We start from the raw sequence: 6,193 nt of genomic DNA, 5'->3' as shown, positions 1-6,193 counted from the left end.
TGTAATACCTGCTCACAAAGCTTGTTTGTACTACCTGGTCATGTACTTACTTGTACATGGAGTAAGCTTGTACTTACTCCCAAACCTACCACTTCCATCTTGCAATATACTATTGTGTTCCTGTCTGACCTTATCATTTGGGAATTCTGATAGGACTCAGTTCATAATGGGATCTATTTTCCAAAGGAATAAAAACACCTGCAGAAGAAAATGTCATGGCCTTGCTCCAGAATTCAAGGGGCTTACATTAGGATTTGTCCACTGGTACTTGTGATAAACTCCATGCACTATCTTTTTTTTTTACCAACACCATTAGTATAATGGATTCTGCCAAATTGTATGGCCTAAGATACAGGGCTGCTTACACCATAGCCCAGACCTGTCACTGAGCTCTCTTCTACTCTAGATCCTCTTTAAAGTTGGAAGCCTTTTATGTATATGAGCCAGAAAATTATCCCTAGGACTAGAATTATGCTGCCTCCAGAACTCAGAGGTTCACCAGGTATTGTGCTTCCTTTTTATATAGGAGATACATGATACAATAATTTGTATTTTACTTCTAGGAGATATCCAGGCATACCACTGATCAATAGGCCTCTAAAATATTTATAGATGTGGTAGGCACTCGAATCTTCATAGGATTTGTCCTCTTCATTCTAGAGAGTACATGTCTTGCCAACGCCACCACTGTCCTAGCTATCTCTTGCAAATCCAATGCAATTAACATGACATCATTAAAGTAATATAGTTCAGAATGTCAAGATGGTCCATATCTACTTAAACTATGTTATGACAAAAGACATGAGACTTAAAACAGCCCTGGAACAAGCCTATAAATTAATATTATTATCCATTCCATATGAATATTAACTATTTTTTATTCTTTTTCTAACTGAAACAGAAAAGAAAGCATTTTCCAACTCAGTAACCACTCACCATGTACCTAAGGCCAAACTAATCCACTCTAGCAAAGGATCTTGAGAGAAGAAAATATCTCAGATTATTGGATGAGGAAAGCAGCTGGAGGAGTAGTGTAATCATGGTGGTTCTTTGAAAAGGGATGCAAGAGGAGTCAGAGTCAAAGGAGAAGGCAATATAATGATGGAAGCAAAGATTACAGTAATATACATTGACAATGGAGGAGGGGCCACAAACCAAGGAATACTGATGACCACTAGAAACTGAAAAGGGCAGAGCAACAGATTCTCCCTTCAGAGCTTCCAGAAGGAACTAGCCCTGCTTATACCTTACCCTTAGTCCAGTGAAACTGACTCTGGACTTCTGACTTTAGAACTGTAAAATATATATATATATATATATATTATGTGGCTTTAAACCAACAGTTTGTTACAGCAGCCATAGTAAACTAATACTGCCAAAAATGTGGCTGGTGTGTGTCCCTGCCTACCACTCTGTGGTAAAGTCATGAAATCTCAGCCTCTAGGTCTTACAGGAGGTGTATAAGCTTCACCACAACACCTGTACCCTAGAAATCCTGTACTGTAACAAAGAAAAGGAAGCAGGCAGAAAATAAGGTTCCATGAGATTAACTACATTCTGTAAGTCAAGATGGATCAAAATCATAGTCTACCATTCATGTGTAGGGAGCACTAGTTATCATTTAGAGATAGAAGATCATGCTGATCTTAAACAGTACCTACCAGACAGGAACCCCAAATGAAGCCGTCTTAGACACTAGATTCTAAGATACTAGATTGTAAGACACAAAGATGGATTGACATCCAGAAACATCACTTGTTCATGAGCTAATCTAAGGGTCCTCGGGTTTATGCCTCATGGAACCAAATCAGGAAATAGCTGCTGACTATTTCTATAATCACAGGAATGGTGTATTCTGCAAGACTACAATAATACAAATACATCGCTGTAGTTCCTCAGGGTTCCTATTCTACCATGCCCTGTATATTTAGGGTATATTGGCCCAAAAGGTAAAATCCAACCAAGAATCACAGATATTGGAGGTTGGTAACCATGCTTAATCAGACACTGGTTGATTGAGACAAACTAATGCATAATGCTCAATTCCAGATAAAGTTGCTCCTTTCCCTCCCTTCCCCACACATCCCTTGTGATTCTCTCTGATTCTTCTTCCTCTGGTAACCTTACATATCTCCTCTCCTACCCACACTCCCACCAGGCTCAGTTCAGTAAGAGTGGGCAAAAGTAAAACTAGAAGAAAGCCAAAAACTACTGTCCCAAAGGTAGCAAATCCTTAAGTGCTTGGCATTTGTTCCTTTAGATGTGGTATATGAAAGACCATGGCTTACTACTCTAGTTCCCATCTTTCCTATCCTTAAGAGAATCAGAAAAGTAAGTTTAGCTCTGAAAAAGTCATCTTAATAGAATAGATATAAGGCTCACCACAGTAAACTTAGACTATGGTAAGTGTTGAGCTTTTTATTACTCATCACCTAACTTAGGACTGGGTCAAAGAGGGAGCAAGGGTGATGATTTTCAAGACTGTTTCATGAAAGGCAGAGAGACTACATTATTGCATATTTTCTCCTAGGACAGAGGCAGAAATATGAAAGAAAACTTCTATTGGTTCAACCACCAGTTTAATACATCAGTGCATTCATCTCTGTAATATGTGGATAAGAATGAAATTACCTTTATATGTATATACACTGAACAAAAACACACTCACTATTTGAACCTTGGCCATTCATACGGCCATGGCTTCTATTTTCCAAAGGAATAAAAACACCTGCAGAAGAAAATCCCCAAATCCCAGCTGAAATAAATTTTATATTTGTTCTGTTTTCAACTGCCAAAATTAGATAATCGTAAAGAAAACCTAAGGAAACACCTCAACAAGATTCTTCTTTAAGATGACCTCAGATTTTTTTATAAAATGGGAGGAGGAGACATTTTTAAAACAAAAACAGCAAAAAACATTTTTATTTACTTTTAAACTGCACAAGAGCACTGAAACAGCTGAGCAGGACCATTGAACAACTATTTGAGTACGCATGCATATGACAGTTATTCATATTTTAATCTCACCTATTAAACAGACATAAACCATTCCAAAGAGAAGATTCCACTTATTTTGCAAAGACTTCCAAAGGAAAAAACTTTGACACTTCATATCATCTGTCAGGAAGCTTCTTTTTTAATGAGAGTGAGTAATTACTTCTCTTCCTATGAAAGAGTATACTAATATACCTTAGTTCCTAGAGTATAGGTCTCAGCAGGAAACAGAAGACACTCAGCTAAGGTTTGAAGATATTTTAATAAACAGACTATCCACAGATGTATGAAAAGAGTTAAGAGATTCAACAGGGATGTTGAGCACTCTGGGACTGTTAACACTTCTAGGCCTGAAGGGACAAGCTGGAGCTGGAGTGAAGGACGAGTTGGGAAAATGGAAGCCTACAGCTGTAGAGCTTCAACCACAGCCAGTACACAGCTCTAAGGCAAGGACAGAGAGAAGGAAGAAATGCTTTGATCTCTCCTCTCTCCCTCCTCACATCCTACAACCTCTTGCTGGTTGCCTAAACCAACTAGAAGCCAGAGAACAAGAAAGTCTACATAATGCAGTGTATGCAGTTTATGTAGTTAGTATTTCTTGAGACAATGCACTCCATTTTTAGAAAATTCTAACTTTGAGGGCACCTAGGTGGCTCAGGGGTTGAGCATCTGCCTTTGGCTCAATTTGGGCTCCCGGAGTTCTGGGATCGAGTTCCACATCAGGTTATCCACAGGAAGCCTGCTTCTCCCTCTGCCTATGTCTCTGTCTCTCTCTGTGTGTCTCTCATGAATAAATAAATAAATAAAATCTTAAAAAAAAAAAGAAAATTCTAACTTTGAAAATTCTTGTGTAGCCAACACCTCTTCAGGGCCTCCAATCACTCTTTCTAGTTCTAACCCATTGGGCCATGCATCATTCCTTGGGGCTATACAAATATGTTTCTACAAGGTAGCCAGTAAATATTTAAACAGAACTATTATGTTCCTCTGAATCTTCTTTTCAGTAGAGTTCAGTAGTAAGTCCTTATCATTTATCTTTTTGTTTCAAAATTAGAATAACTTTGTTTTACTCCATATGAAAGTAATATATTATTACCGTAAAAAATTTTAATATAGTGTATATAACATATATGTAAAAGCCTCCCTCCTAATTCCACATCCTCAAAATAACTATAGTTGAGATTTTAATGTATATGATAGACACAATTGAGATGGCTATCCAGTTCACAACTATACCTCAGTGGCCACGTCCATGCTATGGAAGCAGTCTACTTCCATGACAACACTCTAGCAAATTGTAGATTCTCACCCTCATGGTAACACTGGTTAAAAATGTGAGCATAGGATACAAGGCTAATCAGAATCCTTTCCTGAGATTTTCAAAGTGGGAAGTTCAAAAGAGGAATCTTTTTTCCCCACTCTGGTTTTAGAGTTGTACAATGCATATCTGTAGAAGTAGCTGGCAGCTATGTTCCCCACAACATGGAGAAATCCTGTCTGCAATAAAAGAATGAAGCTAAAATAAGATAAACAAAGAGATGAAAGACAGGGGTGGGGGGAAGGCTGGAAGTATTCAGGTTCCATTATCTGGTCCCTGAATTCCCTAAAATTTCCTTGCTTCTTAAAGCAAATTCTTTTTTTCTTTTTTTAAAAGATTTTATTTTTAAGTAATCTCTACACACAATATGGGGCTAAAATGACATCTCCAGAGATCAGGAGTTGCACAGTCCACCTACTGAGCCAGCCAGTCTCCTCATTTTTTTTTTAAGTTTTATTTTTAAGTAGTCTTAAAGTAATTTATTTTAGTGTGAGCTACTTCAGTCCTTTCAACAAATCTCCTTTTCTATATAAACTAATTTTAGTTGAATTTGCCACCCTAGGAGTTACTGGCTAATTCAAAGAATATCTTTTCAAAATTTTAAAATGCATCAAAAATATGTTCAAATAAGTGGGATTATAATACAATTACTGTTATTTAATTTGTTTTGCTTCTTAACTTAAAAATAATCATGGACTTCTTTCCACAGAAAAACCTCTACATCTCTCATCAGTATTAATGGCTCTCTGACCAGTTCTAAGGATTCATCTGTGTAAGGTACCATTTTTTTATTTAACCAATTATATATGGAAAACATTTAGATAATTTTTCATTTAAGTGGTATAAACAATATTTCACTTATCCTGTACATATATTATTGCATACATGTGCAATTATTTATTTAGAATAAATTTCCAAAAGTAGGGTTGTTGGCTCAAAGAATATGTACATTTAAAACTTTAATACTTATTATCGAATTTTCCTCTAGAAAAGTTGTAAACATTTCTATTTCTAACAACTGTGTAGGTAAGTGCCCTCACCAGCACTGAGCATAATCACAGTTTAATCTTTATCAATATGGTTGTCAAATGGGCTGCCTCATTGCTGTTTTTGTTCACTTATTTGTTTGAAAGATTGAACATATTTTCATTTTCATTGGCCACTTATAACTATCTTTTTTCTCTTCTCCCTTTTTTTCCTCCTCTTCTTCCTCTACCTCCTTCTTTGAGAATGGCATTCTGTAACAAACATAATACTCCAGGACTAATATATAGGGTCCAGAACAGGACAGGGATATCAATCACTGCATTTATTCCGAATGCTTCCAGTAATGCTGTCAAATATTACATGCATTTTTGAGTTACATATGAGTTAAGTGACAAAAGCCAATTTAAACTGGCTTAAGGAGTAAAGGGACAATGAGTTCACATAATTAAGAAGCCAAGGGGTTTTACTAGATTGAAATCCACTCTGAACCAAATACTGACCAGGCAGTGCAATACATTGACTGATGAAACCCTTGGTCACCTACTTCATCCCTAGAGCCAGAGGTGAAGCACCATTTAGAACTATCTTGTACTAAGGGTGGGAAAAGACTAGATTCTAAAAACAAAAAGACTAGATTCTAGATATTGTTACCAAAAGGAGGTTAAAGGATACCAGAGAGGCAAATCAATGAATGACTCCTACAGATAGTTGCATTTATTATTGACTAAATAAATTGCCAACCAAAACCCTGATATATTTTTCACAAAGAAATTAAGACCATGATCGCCAACTCTTCCTGGAAAGAAGACTGAATCTTCCACCTTTTTTTCAGGTTACTTTTAGTAGGGGTAGATAATACAGATATAATTAGCCTAACAGCCCTAATTAAGAATT

The sequence above is a fragment of the Canis lupus genome, chromosome 9 (genome assembly GCF_048164855.1).
Source record: "Canis lupus baileyi chromosome 9, mCanLup2.hap1, whole genome shotgun sequence".
Lineage (NCBI taxonomy): Eukaryota > Metazoa > Chordata > Mammalia > Carnivora > Canidae > Canis > Canis lupus.
This window is presented reverse-complemented; position numbering follows the sequence as displayed.